At 47.7% G+C, this 20,205-nt stretch overlaps 1 non-coding gene across 1 annotated transcript; it reads right to left on the bottom strand.

Moving 5' to 3' along the window:
* Positions 1 to 878: 878 nt before the first annotated feature.
* Positions 879 to 1,016, bottom strand: LOC119948980. Its single transcript, XR_005457079.1, has one exon. It is a non-coding gene; the product is annotated as a small nucleolar RNA SNORA7 (small nucleolar RNA).
* Positions 1,017 to 20,205: the final 19,189 nt, after the last annotated feature.

Below are 20,205 nucleotides of genomic sequence, written 5' to 3'. Positions count from 1 at the left end.
CATAAACAATACCAGCAGGCCGCGAAAGGACGGTCTTGCTTTATATTTATTTTTAGGAGTTTTTGTTGATGTTAATAGGATGCCATAGCCCGCTAAGAATGCTCTGCTTGGAATTCAGCTTCCTGCCATCGGTTTGATACCATGCAAAGTCGGGATTGCGACCTCAGCACTTAGAAAATGGGTGAATTTTCCTAATCTGACCCAAGTTCTCTCCCCCAGACCCCTCACGTTCTCCTCAACTCGAGGATGCTAAACTAGCTAACCCAGCCCGCCAGCTCCTTCTCCTTCTCCTTCCCCCCGGCACCCTGTTCATTCTAGCAGGAAGGAAACTACACCCCAATTCCCTAAGTTTCTTCTGCTAGGAGCTGTCTCCTCTGCTTCAGATCTATCGCTATTTGCTGCCCAATCCTCCTGATTCCATGGCTCAAACCACAAACTAGATCCTGGTACTTCTGGCAGAGATCCTGGATCACAAAGTAATGTCCTGTTAATCTGCCTTGCAGATCTCCCTCATTCCTCCAGCCACATGTCACCCTGCTGTCTAGTATTTACTGCAAACTCCCATAGCAAGTGGACACTCCATTTTAATAAAAATAATTACAACATTTATTAAACCCTTACTATGTGCCCAGCACTGTGATCAATGTCAGGGACTTATCTTTTGTTGTCAAGTCGTCTCCGACCCATAGCGACTCCACGGACACATCTCTGCCCAAACACCCCCCACTCCATCTGCAGTTGTTCTGGTAGTGTCTCCATAGAGTTTTCTTGGTAAAAATATGGAAGTGATTTAGTATTGCCGCCTTCCGCACAGTAAACTTGAGTCTCCACCCTCGACTCTCTACTGTGCCGCTGCTGCCCAGCACAGGTGAATTTTGACTTGTAGCAGATTGCCTTCCACTCATTAGCCACTGCCCAAGCTAGGAATGGAATGGATATTCCTCTGCTTGACTCTCCCTCCCTTAGCCAAGATTGGTAGAGTACTGGAAATTCTCCAGGTGTGACACTTAGAGGGGAAGTGTCAGAGTAGACAAAAAATACTCTGCTAATTCACTGTACCTGTCCCATAAGGGGCTCACAATCTAAGGAAGGCATTTATCTCCATTTTACAAATGCAGAACCTGAGGCACAGAGAATTTAAGTGACTTGCCCGAGGTCATACAGCAGGTAAGTGCCAGAGTTGGGGTGAGAACCAGGGTTTCCTTCTGCCTTGTCCTGTGCTCTTTCCATTAGACCACACTACTTCCCTTTAACCTTTCCCTTTCTTGTCTTTTGCATGGGGATAACCCCAGACACACAAACTTCATAACTCCACTTTGCCCCTGGACTATGCTCCATTTCCTCTCTGTAAATAATAATAAATGACTAATACACAAAGATACTGTATAGCTATATCACTTCACATTCTTACGGGCTCGTGAGAATTCACATTTGCAGTATTCATGGGACTAGCAAAAATAATAATAATAATAATAATGGCACTTGTTAAATGCTTACTATGTGTGAAGCACTGTTCTAAGCACTGGGGGGATACAAGGTGATCAGGTTGTCCCACGTGGGGCTCACAGTCTTAATCCCCATTTTACAGATGAGGTAACTGAGGCCCAGAGAAGTTAAGTGACTTGCCCAAAGTCACACTGCTGACAATCGGCGGAGCCGGGATTTGAACCCATGACCTCTGACTCCCAAGCCTGTGCTCTTTCCACTGAGCCACGCTGCTTCTCTTATGAATGAAATTAAAGTTATCAATAAATGCTGTCGTTCTTAATCCACCAATCAATCCGTGATATTTACTCAGAGCTTCCTTAAATGTTTTGACTGCTTATCAAGAAACAAAAGCATTTGGAACCCAAAGTGGTTACAATATAGTTCTGCTCCCAAAATCCAAGAACAGTCATTGGATCATCTTCTGTGTTAAGGCAGATGGTCTAAACAGATTGGCTGTATCAGTAGGAGTTCACTGTAAGGAGCGCTTCCATCTAAATTACTTCCACACCTTTCAAACTATAATTACCACCCCCTGAGGATGCTGTGTGAGTCTGAATGACTTTTGTGTAATGACGAGTACAGTCGGTATTTAGCAGATGGCAAAGTCAACCGATTCATGGTTCATTTTCTATTAAGCTTGATTCTCCCCACCAGGAGACAAGAGAGTCACCAGGACACACTCTCCCGCATGGAGGGGTGAGAAGGGCTGTGAACGCTCCACCCCAATGCCATCACTTCCAGAGCTCAGCAATTGAGCAGGAGGGGCAGAGGGGCCAAAGGAGGTCCCCAGAAGAAGAGAATCTTGGAAAAATATCCCTAGAACAAACTACAGAAAAATATATCTAAGTGTCCAGGAAATAATAATAATAATGATGATGACGTTTGTTAAGCCCTTACTATGTGTCCACCACTGTTCTAAGCACTGCGGCAGATAGACGCTAATCAGGTTGGACACAGTCTCTGTCCCACATGGGGCTCAAAGTCTTAATCCCCATTTTCCAGATGTGGAAACTGAGGCCTAGAGAAGTGATTTGCCCAAGGTCACACGTGGCAGAGCCAAAATGAGAACCGAGGTCCTGCTGACTCTCAGGCCTGTACTCTACCCCCTAGTTCACGCTGCTACCCTGAACAGATGACAAGAGCGTATTTGTCATATTTACTGAGCACTAGTTTGCTTAACACTGGGGTAGATCCAAGATCCAAGCATGCAGATCATAATAATAACGACGTTGATGGAATGTATTAAGCACTTACAGAGCACTGGAGTACCTACAAATCTCTGTCCATCTCAAAACTGAGGCACAGAGAAGTAAAGTGACATGTCCGAGGTGACACACAGACACTTAGCCACTCTGTGCTCAGGTTTCTCATCTGTCAAATGAGGATTAGCATTCTGTTTCTCAGTTTTTTCACCTGTAAAATGGGGATTAGATGCCTGTTTTTCTCTCTCTGACCATGCGCACCATGTGGGATAGGGACAGTGATTCGACTATGTTGTAGCTACTCCTGTGCTTGGGGCTTCATAAATACCATCATCATTATCATTATTATTGTTAGAGAAGCAGCGTGGCTCAGTGGAAAGAGCACGGGCTTTAGAGTCAGAGGTCATGGGTTCAAATCCTAGCTCCGCCAACTGTCAGCTGTGTGACTTTGGGCAAGTCACTTAACTTCTCTGGGCCTCAGTTACCTCATCTGTAAAATGGGGATGAAGACTGTGAGCCCCCCATGGGACAACCTAATCACCTTGTAACCTCCCCAGTGCTTAGAACAGTGTTTTGCACATAGTAAGCGCTTAATAAATGCCATCATTATTATTATTATTATGTTCTGCACGCCGGATAATTAACATTTGGCGATCCTGGATTTAGTGGGGGATTTCCCTTCTCTAATAGGAAGTAGCAATGATTTCAAGTTCTTTGTCAACAGAATCTCAAAACGAAGGGCTCTGATGCTATCAACTACTGAAGGTTTAAAATGTATTTCAATTGTGTGCCTAAGGGGATTTATCAGAAGCTGCAACATGGAGTAGCCTACCCTCTTTCTAATCTAGGTTCCTTATCGAAGAGCTTAATGATGTGATATTTATTAAGCCTTACTATGTGGCAGGCACTGTTCTGAGCCCTGGGGTTGATGCAAGGTAATGGGGCTGGACACAGTTCCCGTCTCACATGAGGCCTCACGCTCTTAATCCCCACTTTCCAGATGAGGTAACTGAGGCCCAGAGAAGTGAAGCGACTTGCCCAAGTTCTCACAGCAGACATGTGGTGAAGCAAGGATTAGAACCCAGGTCCTTCTGTCTCCCAGGCCCAAGCTCACTGTAGGATCTGCCAACCGATGTGAGTAGTGAAAGAAGGTGGGAGGGGTTATGAGACTTATTGAAGCTCCTTTTGTCCAAATATCACTTTTTGTCCAAATATCTTTCCTATGGTCGCAGTGATCGTGACCTGGAGCAACTCTTGAAACCAAGAAATCTTTGAACTCAATCCGCCAGTCCAGGAGTTGAAAGAAAGCAGGCCTTGTGCAAGCAAGAATGATAATAAACATAGAAATCACATTCTCCACCCGGGGATAGCACTGGTAAAAGAGGAGATGGCAGAAAAAAGTTCTGAGGATTTGAATGACTTTTAATTCTATGGTTGCAGTGACCGTGAGCTGGAGTAATCCTTGTAACTAAGAAATCTTTGAACTCAATCCGCCAGTCCAGAAGCTGAAAGAAAGCGGGCCTTGTGCAAGTAAGAATGATAATAAACATAGAACTCATACTCTCCATCCAGGGACAGCACTGGTGCAGAAAAAAGTTCTGAGGATTTGAATGATTTTTAAGAAGTTAGTGGCATTTATTGAGTACAGATTCTGTGCAGAGCACTGTACTCAGTGCTTAGGAGAGTTTAATAAAGTTGTAATCTACAGGGGAAGGTAGGGACTAAACACATTCTAGGGGTGGCCACACTTCAGCTCACAGGCACAAGCAGCTCTTCTTCCCTTGTGCTTCTCGTGGTTTATTATTTATTATTCCAACTCTGTTGTATTGTACTCTCCCAAACATTTAGTACGGGCTAATGTTGCTGCTCTAGCTCTCGCTGCGATGTTCATGCCTCTGGCCCAGCTGGCTCCTGCTTACCATCGCCACCCGCCTCTACTCCATCAGTGCCTGCTCACCACTCCAGGTTTTGGGAATCTGTGACTTTCAACCATATCATGTCTCAGTTCCACTCTTGGCCACTCCTGTGCTAAGGTAAACAATAAGATTACTTGGAATGTTGCATCTTGTTATGAATTGCCATTGGCTGCAGATCATGATGGGTTGATGACGATGATGGTATTTGTTAAGCGCTTACTATGTGCCAATCACTGTTCTAAGTGCTGGGGGAGATACAAGTTATTCAGGTTGTCCCAAGTGGGTCTCCCAATCTTAATCCCCATTTTACAGATGAGGTCACTGAGGCCCAGAGAAGTGAAGTGGTTTGCCCAAGTGACAAGTGACGGAGCCAGGATTTGAACCCACGACCCCTGACTCCCAAGCCCGGGCTCTTTCCACTAAACCTCGCTGCGGGCTCTTTCCACTAAACCACGCTGCTTCTCTCTCTCTATAGAAGTATATATAGTTTATATAGAGCTTTGTTACACAGAGACCATCTCTGTGGAACTCATTTGGCTGATTTGAAATTGTTCAGTTTTGAATCCTCTGAGCAAGCGATTTGAGCCAGGTTTTATCTAAATGGGTGAGTTCAACTGGATGTCAGACCTGATATTTTTTCTTTTTCTTATCTTATTTTGATTGCTGTGGGGAGAGGTGGTCAGAGACAAGTGAACGACTTAGAGAAAAGGGCTGGTGGATGAACACAGTCCTGTCTCTGCTCCTAGTGATCCCGTGGGAAAATAGGGAAATGTCTTCTTAGGATACAAAAGACCTAGAATGTGTACGCCCTGTCATTGGGTCTACAGGGCAATTTTTTTCAAGACTACTGTATTGTTCGATCTAAAGTGATCCATTCATTCAATCGTTTTTATTGAGTGCTTACTGTGTGCAGAGCACTGTACTAAGCACTTGGGAGAGTATAATGTAACAGAGGTGGCAGATGTTCCTTGTCCACCATGAGCTTAGAGTCCTTCCATAATGTTCTTCTACACAGAGCTAAGGAGTTGAAGGCAAAACATGGCATAAACGTGAGGTAGTATGACCCAATTAATCCATCCGTTGTGATTTTTGAACATTTACAGTGCACACAGCACTGTACTAAGTGCTCGGGAGAGTACGATAGAGTTGGTAGGCACGACCCCTGCTCTTAAGGAGCTGACAATCTAGTGGAAGAGCTAACGTGGACAAGCTTCCAAACGGCTTGGAATAGAAAACTTCTCAATACACAGAGCATGCCAGTTGGAAGCAAACATTTGATGTGATGTTTCTCAGTAAAGAACCTCCCCTGGGTTTAGATGCGAACATCCTTACCAGGACCTAGCTATTAACTCCTTCCCAAGACATTTCCATGCTTAAATGGAGACAGCCTAAGCCTGCTGCTTTTTTCATTTAGTTATCGAACCTTTCTCCATACCCAGTTTGTGAATCTCGGGTGATGGAACTTACTATATGACGAGTAACTCACATTAATCCCATGCAATTTAGAAATGTCTGCAAACACCACACATAATCATTGGAGCCTCTAGGACAGATATAAAGTCTTTGGAGGAACCATTGATTTTTACATTTGTGCTGAAAATATGGAGGGCTAGGCAATGACTTGGAAGCAGACAAACCTGTAATTTCATATAACAGCCTTATGTCTCCTTAACTCTTTGATCTAACTTCCTAGGGCCCGTTTCTCACCTCTGTTTAGGTCATGTTTGGAAGAGAGTTTAAAGACAGGTTTTGCTGGGATTTGAGGGCATCCCATCTCCCTCCCTGTCTCTCCCCTCCCTTCTCTCTCCCTATTCTTCCCTGTCTCTCCCAGCTGCCCTTCTCTCTTCCTCCTCTATCCCCTTTACCCTCCTCTACCCTCCCTTTCTTCTCTCTCCTGTCTTTCTCCCTCCCTTCTCTCTCCTCTCTCCTTCTTTTCTCTCTCATTCTCTCCCTCCCTCATTTAATGGACTTCTTTCTCTGTCTACTATGGCCAGGGAGAAGTTCTACCCCATACGGGAGTGCAGGGTAGGAAGAAGCTGAATTCTGATGCCATTAGGATTTTGGGCTCGCACAAGGTCCACCAGATTACCAGGACAGCCTCCTTCCTCCCTGGCTGCCATTGCCAGGGAGAAGGACCACCTCTCACAGGAATGCAAGGTGTGTAGAATCAGCATACCCTAATAAGAGCATGGGACTGATTTTTTTTAAAATGCTGCTCTGATGGATATATACACTAGATTTATCTCCAGGGACAATGAAAGGCAATCAATTCCCAACCCAACAGAGGCCAAAAACCGAGATATTGTTCCCTCCCCAATGCTTAACCCAAATCCAGTTTCAGTGAGAAAATAGGCAAGTAAGGAGGAGTTGATCGTCTCATCACAACCAATGACCAGAGACGGAGCAAGCCTGGGTTTTGGGGGGCAAAAAGTGGAGTTGGTTTCATCCAGTGAAAATCTGGTGATTTAGAGGTTGGCATCTGAATTCTAAGCTTGCCTTGGCTACCGCTTTGTGATTTTAATCATTTACTCTCCAAATCTGGGATACAATGCTGTCCAAACTCCATGCACTACCAATAATAGGAAAACATTATGAGTTCTTAAGAAGAAAGACACTGCTTGAAAATCTAAGATGGAATTGTTTTTATTCCCCCACTGCTTTCCACGATATGGATCTAGATCCAGTTATCAGGGCGGGGCTGGGACTGGGGTGGGTATTCAGTCTTCCCATCATTTTTCCTTCCCTAATTAACCCAATGCCGGTTCTGACACTGTTGACTCCACAGACCTCTATCGAGCAACTATTGCATTTTTTCCACCTCCTTCCTTTAGTAGATATAGCTGAACTTTATTTAGTGGTTTTAGAAAAAGAAAAATCCCCCAATTCAAGACTGCTTGACCCCTTCTTAATTATCAGAAGGCAAGAGCACCCTGTGCTGAACAGATAAGGAACTGCGCTGACAGAAACACCCCACACTTCTTTCCCTCCTCCACCCTTGTGGTCTCTGTCGGAGAACAGGCTGAGTGATTACCAAGGAAGCTTCACAGATGTGAAAAAGCATTCAATTATAGCTGACATTAATAAATGTGTGCTATTTTCACGGAGCTCAGAGCATTCCTAGAACATTACCCTTAAAACGATACTTCACTCTGTGGGAGTGAAAAGCCCACATATAAATGATCCCATTTAATATGATTATATGATTATAAACTGTAAGCTTGCTGTGGACAGGGAATACATCTACCAAGTCTTGTATTATGCTCTCTCAAGCACTTAATGCAGTGCTCTGCACACAGTAAGTGCTCAATAAATACCACTGATGAATTGATTTATTATTTAGTACAGTTTAGAAATGGGCAGAGAACATGTCAATTGGGTGTTGACATGTCCATTAGGTCCATTGAGTCTCTTCACACCTATGATTCTAAACATTTAGTGGAAAGGGAAAATAAATAACTCATTAGAGGAGGGAAATGACGTTCTCTCCCTAACTCCTCTACAGACAAACCCCTAAAATTTCTGTGATAAACTATCTAATTGCAGTCCAGTATGTATCACTAGAAATAGAGCTTCCCAAGTGGCAGAATCCAGAAAAGGCTGATCCTTTGTACCCATTCACCGGAACCTGTCTCTTTTAGAAGTCCACATGCAACCAAAGGCGGTTCCAAGCACAGAGATGGTCTTCTACTGTGTGCCGGGCACTGCACTAAGTGCTGGGGTAGACAGATTGGACACACTCCATGCCCCACATGGGGTTCCCAGAAAGAGTGCGGGCTTTGGAGTCAGAGGTCATGGGTTCAAATCCCAGCTCCGCCACTTGTCAGCTGTGTGACTTTGGGCAAATCACTTCACTTCTCTGTGCCTCAGTTACCTCATCTGTAAAATGGGGATTAAGACTATGAGCCCCCATGGTACAACCTGATCACCTTGTAACCTCCCCAGTGCTTAGAACAGTGCTTTACATCATCATCATCATCATCAATCGTATTTATTGAGCGCTTACTGTGTGCAGAGCACTGTACTAAGCGCATGGGAAGTACAAGTTGGCAACATATAGAGACATTCCCTACCCGACAGTGGGCTCACAGTCTAAAAGGGGGAGACAGAGAACAAAACCAAACATACTAACAAAATAAAATAAATAGAATTGATATGTACAAGTAAAATAAATAAATAGAGTAATAAATATGTACACAGTAAGCACTTAATAAATGCCATTATTATTATTAATCCCCATTTTATGGATGTAGTAACTGAGGCACAGAGGAGTCAATCAATCAATCAATGGTTTTTATTGAGCACTAACTATACTAAGGGTTTGGGAGAGTACAATACAACAGAATTGGCAGTCACGGTCCCTGCCCGCAACAAGCTTATAGTCGCCGCTAATCTCCTCACCGTACCTCGTTCTCGCCTGTCCCGCCATCGACCCCCGGCCCACGTCATCCTCCGGGCCCAGAATGCCCTCCCTCTGCCCATCCGCCAAGCTAGCTCTCCTCCTCCCTTCAAGGCCCTGCTGAGAGCTCACCTCCTCCAGGAGGCCTTCCCAGACTGAGCCCCTTCCTTCCTCTCCCCCTCGTCCCCCTCTCCATCCCCCCCATCTTACCTCCTTCCCTTCCCCACAGCACATATGTATATATGTTTGTACATATTTTTTACTCTATTTATTTATTTATTTTATTTGTACATATCTATTCTATTGATTTTATTTTGTTAGTATGTTTGGTTTTGTTCTCTGTCTCCCCCTTTTAGACTGTGAGCCCACTGTTGGGTAGGGACTGTCTCTATATGTTGCCAATTTGTACTTCCCAAGCGCTTAGTACAGTGCTCTGCACATAGTAAGCGCTCAATAAATACGATTGATGATGATGATGAGAGGGGGAAGTGACTTACCCAAGTTCCCGCAGCAGAAAAGTGGCAGAGCTGGGATCAGAACCCAGGTCCTTCGGTCTCCCAGCCCTGTGTTCTATCCACTAGGCCACGCTACTTTGTTGCGGGGGATCCCCGCAAATAAATTAATTTGCCCTCCCTCTCTACAGGCAGCTCTGTTTGCTCTGCAAGTCTCTGTGACACCATTCACTCACCCAGACACTTTTGGGTGGTGGGACGGGTCTGTCCATGGAGGGAACTTCCAAGATTGCAGGCAGAAGGACAGTCGGCTGGAGAGAGCCAGCTAAATGGAACTTGGCTGCGGAGGGGAGTAGGACCAGGGGAGAAACGGTGGTGGAAAATCCAGCTCTCCTCATCTCCCCCTTACTTCCCACAATTAGATCTTCCCCCAGTCTTTATGCTTCCCCGATCCTGGATCGCTATTCATTGGATGAACATTCTTGACGGGTGGACAGAAGTTTCGGAAAGCCATCATCCTTGCTGCATAAATCGAATAGAGTCATTTTTTTTTTTTCCTGGACTCCTTACAAAAGGTTTGAAAGAGAGAACCTGGGAACTACACAGAAATGAAAGTCAACTCCTTGAACTTCTGGGGGATTCCCCTATCTCTTCATTCCCATCTCTCTAGGGGGTTTTCCTTACTGGAAATTCCCTTTACATCCTCACGATCCCTCCCTACAACTCCCCCCGAAGAAGGGGTGGGACCGCGTCGGTAGATAATATTAGAGCAAGAGCTAAATATAGATTTGGATGCACTGGCTTGGAGTCACTCTGTTACTGACTCTCGGTTTCTGTTTTCCCGTACTTTCCAAGAAAACACAGTTAAAGTCATCACAAATAACGACAATTGTGACTTTACCCCTAACCTTGTACCACGCATATTTTCTCCCACTTTAAGATGCTGTACAAAAGTTAAACAGCTTTATTAATGTAGGGCCCCTAAAATGCCTTATTTAGAAATGCAGAGTGAGATTTGGCTAATGTTGAAGTGGTTTTGGTCCTCCCCATCCCTCCCCATAACTGTACTGCTGCAGATAGTCTGTTTTTTCAGCACATACTCACTCTTTGTATTCTGAGTTCCCACTTACATTGCGCATCGGCAGTGATTAATTAGAAGGTGGGGGGGGGGGCGGCTGGATTCCAAATACCAGCATCTCTCCCATCACTGAATTAATGAATCAATCGTCCCCTGGAACGCTTGAGTGGTGATGTTAGAGGAGGGATTTGGAGAAGAGATCTCTCCTGCTTCTAGAACCCAGCCTTCTGCACAGCACAGCCCTTGGTCTCAGAACTTATAACGAGATCTGGGGAAATCAATCAATCAATCAATCGTATTTATTGAGCGCTTACTGTGTGCAGAGCACTGTACTAAGCGCTTGAAATGGCACGGAAATGGCACGGCCTAGTGGAAAGAGCTTGGATCTGAGAGTCAGAGGACCTATTCCAGGTTCTGTCCTAATAATAATAATAATAATAATAATGATAATAATGATAATAATGGTACTTGGTAAACATTTACTATGTGCCAGACACTGTGCTAAGCTCTGGGATGGATAAGACCAAATCTGGTTGGATACAGTCCCTGTCCCACACAGGGCTCGCAGTCTTCATCCTCGAGCAGTCGCAAAACCAAAGGGCCTCCCCACCTGCTTTCCTTGCAACACACATGCCCTTACCTCTCAGAACAATTAATCAAATGTATTGAGTGCTTACTGAACGCAGAGCACTGGACTAAGTGCTTGGGAGTGGGAAAAACAGAGTGGGTAGACACATTCCCTACCCACAACAAACTTCCTTCCCGTCTCTATGTGTTGCCAACTTGTACTTCCCAAGCGCTTAGTACAGTGCTCTGCACACAGTAAGCGCTCAATAAATACGATTGATTGATTGATAATGTCTGAAAAAGGTTTGAGCTCCCTCGAGTTGTAGAAATACAAGATACAGTTATAATTGCAGCAAACTTTTGAAATTCTTGGTAGGGAGGAGTGTTATAAGAATAAAATAGCGGTGTTAAGCAGAATAGCATAAAACACTAATTAAAGTAAAAATCAAAAATGAATAAGCAAAAAGCAGAAAGTGTACAGAATTTTTCCCATAAGGCAGCAAAGATATAAAAATAGTTGTTTTTGAAAAAAAAAGAAAAATTGTGTTTAATTTTGACTTATTTTATTGAATTTGTTTGAATTACCTGCTCAAAACTTCAAAGTAAGGATTGCTTCCTCTGGATTCCTCTCCCTCCCCTCTTCCTCAGGCACTGTGGTAAACACAGAAGGTAATTTTTAAAATGCTATTTGTTATGCGCTTACTATGCATAAAACACTGTTCTAAACACTGAGGTAGAGACAAGTTAACTAGGTTGGGCATAGTCCTTGTCCCTCATGGGGCTCACACCCTAAGCAGGAGGGAGAACAGAACAGGAGAACTGAGGCACAGAGAAGTTAAGCGACTTGCCCAAGGTCACACAGCAATCAGATGGCAGAGCGTGAATTAGAACCCAGGTCTTCAGACTCCCAAGCCCATGTTCTTCCCACTAGGCCATGCTGCTTCTCTCTTGCTATGTTATTGTTAAAGACAAAAGGACTCAGAGTCCTACAGCTTCCCCGCCAGAAAAAGAATCCTATCTCGAGTTGAACTTCAGAAATATAGGGCCTCCTAAAAGTGATTTTTATTCAGTCTCAATCTGTTTACCATATAGGGCATAAATCTGTGCAATGTGGGTGTATTTATGATCTTGGTGGATTTGGCTCAACCCTGTATTCACTATACAGTACTGGTGCCCGGCCAGTGATAATAATAAAAATAATTGTGGTGTTTGTTAAACTCTTACTACGGGTCTAGCGTTGTAGTAAGTGCTGGGGTTAATACAAATATAATCGGGTCAGACACAGCCCTTGTCCCACACAGGGCTCACAGTCTAAGTAGCCGGGGGTAGAAGCAGTGTGGCTCAGTGGAAAGAGCCCGGCCTTGGGAGTTAGAGGTCCTGGGTTCTAATCCTGGCTCTTCCACTTGTCAGCTGTGTGACTTTGGGCAAGTCACTTAACTTCTCTGGGCCTCAGTGACCTCAGCTGTAAAACGGGGATTAAGACTGTGACCCCCCCGTGGGACAACCTGATCACCTTGTTACCTCCCCAGCGCTTAGAACAGTGCTTTGCATATAGTAAGCGCTTAATAAGTGCCATTATTATTAAAATAAATTACCATTAGGGGAAGCAACTGAGTAGAAAGATATGCCTTAATTTGGCAAGAGCATTCTAGCCACAACATAGAGTGGAAGCACATACTGTGGTTAAACTCGTTTCTCTGGGAGCAGTGTGGCTCAGTGGAAAGAGCCCGGGCTTTGGAGTCAGAGGCCGTGTGTTCAAATCCCGGCTCCGCCACTTGTCAGCTGTGTGACTTTGGGCAAGTCCCTTATCTTCCCTGTGCCTCAGTTCCCTCATCTGTAAAACGGGGATGAAGACTGTGAGCCCCCCGTGGGACAACCTGATTACCTCGTATCTACCCCAGCGCTTAGAACAGAGCTTTGCACATAGTAAGCGCTTAACAAATACCAACATTATCATTCTTATTATTCTCTAAAATACAAAATTCTGCTCCTACAATGTAGTTGGAGCACTTGTTTGCAAAGTTAAACTGAGAGGTCAAGGAAATCTCATAGAAAGTACCTATTCCCTGACCCGGAGGGAGGAATGATCTCTAGGAAGAAGCTAAATGGGCTTCATTTTGCTCTAAACCTAAATCTGTCCACTATGATGCAGCCCCTCCTGGGCCAGCTTGCAAGCTATCGCAGCAACTACGGTGACTCCTTGTGTAGGACGGGTTTGAATTTCTGTGCCAAACTATCCAGGGCACATCACTGATCTCTGGAACCTCTCCAGTTCCTTCTCTGGTGAATGCCGAATATTAATATTCAGCATACTCAATCAATGGTATTTATTGAACGCTTACTACGTAATGAGGGTTGCAAAGACTCAAAATAAACCTTCCCCCCCAAATGACAAAGGTGGGGATCTGGAATTATGTAATCGGTTGTTTTAGCTGATACTATACTACTATCGCTTTTTTGGTGCATACCTGGTGTTGATAACTTACCAGTAATGATACTGGGCCAGGGCCAAGTTCGTGCCAAAAAGAGAGAAATACAGATTTCAAGAGGTGGACATCTTCTAATCAAGTAACATCTGAGAAGCAGCGTGGCTCAGTGGAAAGAACACCGGCTTTGGAGTCGGAGGTCATGGGTTCAAATCCTCACTCCACCAATTTTGTCAGCTGGGTGACCTTGGGCAAGTCACTTAACTTCTCTGGGCCTCCGTTACCTCATCTGTAAAATGGGGATTAAGACTGTGAGCCCCATGTGGGACAACTGATCACCTTGTAACCTCCCCAGCACTTAGAACGGTGCTTTGCACAGAGTAAGTGCTTAATACAGTGCTTTGCACATAGTAAGCATTTAATAAACGCCATCATTATTATTATTATCTGAAAAATAGGCTTCTTCAGCAAGCGCTCTGGTCAGGTACGGTGGAATGGTCAAGAAAGCAGCGGAAAGTCCAGTCCAGTCCAGTGCCTGCCACGAAGTAAGGTCTTAACAAACTCCATAATAAAAGAGAAAAATCTGAGTGCACGCTATGCCCCATCCCTTCAAATAATGGATACAAAGGAAGCGTTCTTAAATCCTAATAGCCGTAGTCAATACGGTTATCTTAAATTTACACGTCACCTTTCTCAGATTTTCCTGTTTGATTATCCGGCATCTACCCCAGCGTTTAACACAGTATTATCATAACAAACTCCAAGTGCCTTCACCGCTTATTTCATTTTCACATAATCCAGGTAATGTTCCCTGTTAGTGTAAACGCTTGTGGATATGGTGCATCTTACTTTTTGTCTCGCATTTTCCAAGCACCCAGTGGCTGCTTATTAAATACTAGTATTTACTACTAATACTAATACTACTGGATAAGGACATTTAATGTCCCAGATCAAGCTAAGATCATCTTCAGCAGCAAAGATGATGTACTGGGTAGATCTGAAGAGAGTTGAACACCTCTCTCCCTAGGTCTCAAATATATTCTCTCACTTCTCCGTAAATCTGGTCTTCACAGATCCTTAAAATGTATGATCTGGGATTGAAAACGGCCGTTACCATCTCATGTGATCAGGAAAGTTCCCCCGGAAAAAGTCTTGAAATTAGTCCTGAAACTGGGGCGATATTTTCTCTCGGTATATTTTTGGGCTGAGATTCGAGTCTGAAATTCAGATGTTAAAAACGCGGGCACACAAGGTAAAATAGGTGAGTTTGCATCTCGGTATTTCAGCTCCAAGATTCTCCTACAGAAAATTAAAACTGAAAAAAATGATCGGAGTCAGGATCAGACGGAAGCAATGCTTTAGAAATTAGCACAGCCCACAAACAGGCTTTCAACATTTCCTCGTTATCCACGTATAATTGCACCTCCACGGATACGTTGTACACCGAGTTCAACTCCAGGGTGTGGAAATGGTTAGACACCAATTGTGGTTGTTGCTCCGGTGGTTTTGGAAATGGAGGTTACAACAGCAAACACGGTTAACTGAGGTAAACAGTTTATCAAAGGTTTCACTGAAATTTCACCTATATATATATGTATATATGTCTGTACATATTTATTACTCTATTTATTTTATTTGTACATATCTATTCTATTTATTTTATTTTGTTAGTATGTTTGGTTTTGTTCTCTGTCTCCCCCTTCTAGACTGTGAGCCCACTGTTGGGTAGGGACCGTCTCTATATGTTGCCAACTTGTACTTCCCAAGCGCTTAGTACAGTGCTCTGCACACAGTAAGTGCTCAATAAATACGACTGATTGATTGATTGAAATTCAAAATACTCACTTGTCCACTACGGTTCTGTTTGGACGTTTGCGAAAACGTAGCCCTGACAGCTGCGTATTCCCTAGTTACATCGCTTTTTAAATGGGTCCCGGACAGTTATTCAGTCGTATTTATTGAGCGCTTACTGTGTACAGAGCACTGTACTAAGCGCTTAAATCTACACAGCAGGAATTCTCCGGAGTGTCGCCCCCTTTCTCCTCTATTATCTCCTCTGGATCTTTTGGGAGCTTTCCCAAGCCCCAGAAGCAATCAATCAATCAATCAATCAATCAATCAATCAATCGTATTTATTGAGCGCTTACTGTGTACAGAGCACTGTACTAAGCGCTTAAATCTACACAGCAGGAATTCTCCGGAGTGTCGCCCCCTTTCCCCTCTATTATCTCCTCTGGATCTTTTGGGAGCTTTCCCAAGCCCCAGAAGCAATCAATCAATCAATCAATCAATCGTATTTATTAAGCGCTTACTGTGTGCAGAGCACTGTACTAAGCGCTTAAGAAGTAGCAAGGCGTCGTGGCTAGAGAGCAGAAGCCTAGGAGTCCGCAGGTCATGGGTTCTAATCCCAATTCAGCCGCTTGTCTGCCGTGTGACCTTGGGCGAGTCACTTCACTCCCCTGGGCCTCAGTTTCCTCAGCTGTAAAATGAGGATTAAGACTGTGAGCCCCATGGGGGGGCGGGGACCGTCCGACCCGATTTGCTTGCCTCCACCCCGGCGCTCAGTATGGTGCCTGGCACCTAGTAAGCGCTTCACAAATACCATTATTATTGACGATTGATTATGAGAAGCAGCGTGGCTCAGCGGCAAGAGTGAGGGCTTGGGGCTCGGAGGTGCTGGGTTCTAATCCCAGCTCTGCTGTGTGACTTTGGGCGAGTCACTGAACTTCTCTGTGCCTCAATTCCCTCATCTGTAAAATGGGGATCAAGACTGTGGGACCACCTGATCAACTTGTATCCTCCCTCCCAGCGCTTAGAACAGTGCTTCGCACATAGTAAGCGCTTAACAAATATTATTATTATTATTTCCCCTCTTTGCTCCTCTGGATCACCTCGGGGCTTTCCCCTCTTTTTTTTCCCCCCCAAATGACGGTGGTCAAAGGCGCTCTTAGCTTTCCCCACTTATTCGGGGACGCCTTCTTCTATGTTTAGGCGTGTATATCAGAATCCAGGCGGCCGAAGTCCAGTCCAGAGGAGGGGGAATCATTCCTTCCCTCAATTCAGTCGTCTTTATTGAGCGCTTACTGTGCGCAGAGCCCTGGGAATCATCATCATCATCATCATCATCATCAATCGTATTTATTGAGCGCTTACTATGTGCAGAGCACTGTACTAAGCGCTTGGGAAGTACAAATTGGCAACACATAGAGACAGTCCCTACCCAACAGTGGCTCACAGTCTAAAAGGGGGAGACAGAGAACAAAACCAAACACACCAACAAAATAAAATAAATAGGATAGATATGTACAAGTAAAATAAATAAATAAATGAGTAATAAATATGTACAACCATATATACATATATACAGGTGCTGTGGGGAAGGGAAGGAGGTAAGATGGGGGGGATGGAGAGGGGGACGAGGGGGAGAGGAAGGAAGGGGCTCAGTCTGGGAAGGCCTCCTGGAGGAGGTGAGCTCTCAGCAGGGCCTTGAAGGGAGGAAGAGAGCGAGTTTGGCGGCGGGGCAGAGGGATTGGGGGCATTCCAGGCCCGGGGGAGGACGTGGGCCGGGGGTCGATGGCGGGACAGGCGAGAGCGAGGCCTAACGGTGAGGAGGAGATCAGCGGCGGAGGAGCGGAGGGTGCGGGCTGGGCTGGACAAGGACAGAAGGGAGGGGAGGGAGGAGGGGGCGACGGGATGGATGGATGGATGGATGGATGGATGGATGGATGGATGGATGGACAGCCTGGAAGCCCAGGGGGAGGAGAATCGGCTCGGCTTAGCACGTGAGAGGGCCAGGGGGCGATGCCCGCAACCTCCAAGGTTTCCCAGGGCTTAGAAGAGAGGGCTGGGCAGATAGTAAGCGCTTTATTAAGGATTAGAATAGTTAGTATTATTTTCAAGCCGGGTGGGTGTCCCGGGGCTCCGGGGCCCTGCCCCTCGGCGGGGCGGGGCCCCTTCCCCTCCCCTCCCCTCTCCCCTCCCCTCCTCTCTCCTCTCCCTCCTCCTCCCCCCACGTGCGCTCCCACCCTGCGCGGGCGTTGGGCCCCCCTCCCTCCCTCCCTCTAACTCCCTCCCTAACTCCCTCCCTAACTGCCTCCCTCCCTCCGTTGCCGGGGCTTTGGTCCCAGCGGACTCTGTCTCCTCCTTTCCCAGTCGGGAGTGGAGCCGGCAAGGGGAGCGAGGACCGGCCAGGGGCGCACGACCGGACCAGGGTCTCTCAGTCGGACAGAGGCTAACGACCGGACCAGGGTCTCCCAGCCGACCAGGGGCTAACGACCGGACCAGGGTCTCCCAGCCGGACAGGACTAACGACCGGACCAGGGTCTCCCAGCCGGACAGGACTAACGACCGGACCAGGGTCTCCCAGCCGACCAGGGGCTAACGACCGGACCAGGGTCACCCAGCCGACCAGGGGCTAACGACCGGACCAGGGTCACCCAGCCGACCAGGGGCTAACGACCGGACCAGGGTCTCCCAGCCGGACAGGACTAACGACCGGACCAGGGTCTCCCAGCCGACCAGGGGCTAACGACCGGACCAGGGTCACCCAGCCGACCAGGGGCTAACGACCGGACCAGGGTCTCCCAGCCGGACAGGGCTAACGACCGGGCCAGGGTCACCCAGCCGGACAGGGGCTAACGACGGGACCAGGGTCACCCAGCCGGACAGGGGCTAACGACGGGACCAGGGTCACCCAGCCGGACAGGGGCTAACGACGGGACCAGGGTCACCCAGCCGGACAGGGGCTAACGACCGGGCCAGGGTCACCCAGCCGGACAGGGGCTAACGACCGGACCAGGGTCTCCCAGCCTGCCAGGGGCTAACGACCGGGCCAGGGTCTCCCAGCCTGCCAGGGGCCAACGACCGGACCAGGATCTCCCAGCCTGCCAGGGGCCAACGACCGGACCAGGATCTCCCAGGCTGCCAGGGGCTAACGACCGGACCAGGGTCACTGATCCGGGCAGGGTCCGGCAGAGCGGACTATGCAGGCCTCAGCCAGCGGCCCTTAGGCCGGGCTATGCTGCCCCTGGCCCTGCCCCTGGCCCTGCCGCCCGGCCCCCGGCCCGGCCCCGCGGAGGAGGAGGAGGAGGAGGAGGAGGCTGGGGAGGACGGGGATGGGGAGGAGGAGGCTGGGGAGGCCGGGGAGGCCCCCCGGCCTCCTCCGACCCTGCTGGAGGCCGCCAGCACCAACAACGCGGCGCTGGTGCGGGAGCTGATGGGGCGGGACCAGGTGCGGGACACTGACACCAACAACAGGGTGAGTCACGGGCCCGGACCCAAACCGGCTTCGGGGCCCCCCAGGCGGCCCGCACGCGCCTCACCCCTGCTTACCCCCCATCCCCCACCCCCCGCAAACACCCCCCCCACCTGGCCCCCCATCCCCTCCATCATACCCCCCGTCCTCTCCTCATGCCTCCCGCTCCCTGCTAATCCTCCACCCCTTCCTCATCCTCCCCCACCTCCTCCTCATCCCTCTCATCATTCCCCCATCCCCTCCTCATCCCCCCATCATCCCTCCCACTCCCTCCTCATGCCTCCCACTCCCTCCTCATCCTCCACTCCTTCTTCATCCTCCCCCACCTCCTCCTCATCCCACTCATCGTTCCCCCATCCCTTCCTCATCCCATCACCCCCCATCCCCTCCTCATCCCCCCACTCCCTCCTCATTCCCCCAGTCCCTCCTTATCCCCCACCCCTTCCTCCTCCTCCTTATCCCCCTCATCACTCTTCCATCCCCTCCTCATCCCCCCATCATTCTCACCATCCCCTCCTCATCCCTTCCACTCCCTCCTTATCCTCCACCCCTTCTTCATCCCCCCTCACCTCCTCCTCATCCCCCATCATTCCCTCATCCTCTCCTTCTTCCCCCATCCTCTCCTCATTCCCCCACCCCCCCTCACCTCCACATTCCTTCCTCATTCCCCATCCTCTCCTTATTCCCCCACCCCATCCTCATCCCCCATTCCCCATCCCCTCCTCATTCCCCCCCCATTCCCCATCCCCTCTTCATTCCCCTGACCCCTACCTTCCCCCTTTTACCTCCCCCTGCCCCCATTACCTTCACTCCCACGACATGCCCCCCTTGCCCACAGCAGTCCTCCCCTCCCCATCTGCCATCTCCTACCTCGACCCACCCTCACCTTCCTGCCCAACTCCTAGCCCCACCTGGCCCTCATCTTTAGCCGATCCCATCATCTCCATGCCAAGTTTGTCTCACCCCCCCACCCAGCCCCCAGATAATAATAATAATAATAATAATGACATTTGTTAAGTGCTTACTATGTGCAAAGCACTGTTCTAAGCGCTGGGGAGGATGCAAGCTGATCAGGTCGCCCCACGTGGGGCTCACAGTCTTCATCCGCATTTTACAGTTGAGGTCACTGAGACACAGAGAAGTTAAGTGACTTGCCCAAAGTCACAGAGTTGACAAGCGGCGGAGCTGGGATTAGAACCCATGACCTCTGACTCCCAAACCCGGGCTCTTTCCACTGAACCACACTGCTTCCCTAGATCCAGTCAGGTCTTTCCTGTCCATCATTCATTCCACCTCACAGAGCTACCACGCTGGGGCTGCTGACCCTGGAAACCCAAACTTTGTTTCAACCACTGCATTTTCAGATTTCTGCTATTCTAGTAGTGCTGTCCCACCATAAACTCTCAATACACCCCTCACCCCCCCC

The sequence above is a fragment of the Tachyglossus aculeatus genome, chromosome X3 (assembly GCF_015852505.1).
Source record: "Tachyglossus aculeatus isolate mTacAcu1 chromosome X3, mTacAcu1.pri, whole genome shotgun sequence".
NCBI lineage: Eukaryota > Metazoa > Chordata > Mammalia > Monotremata > Tachyglossidae > Tachyglossus > Tachyglossus aculeatus.
This window is presented reverse-complemented; position numbering and strand designations above follow the sequence as displayed.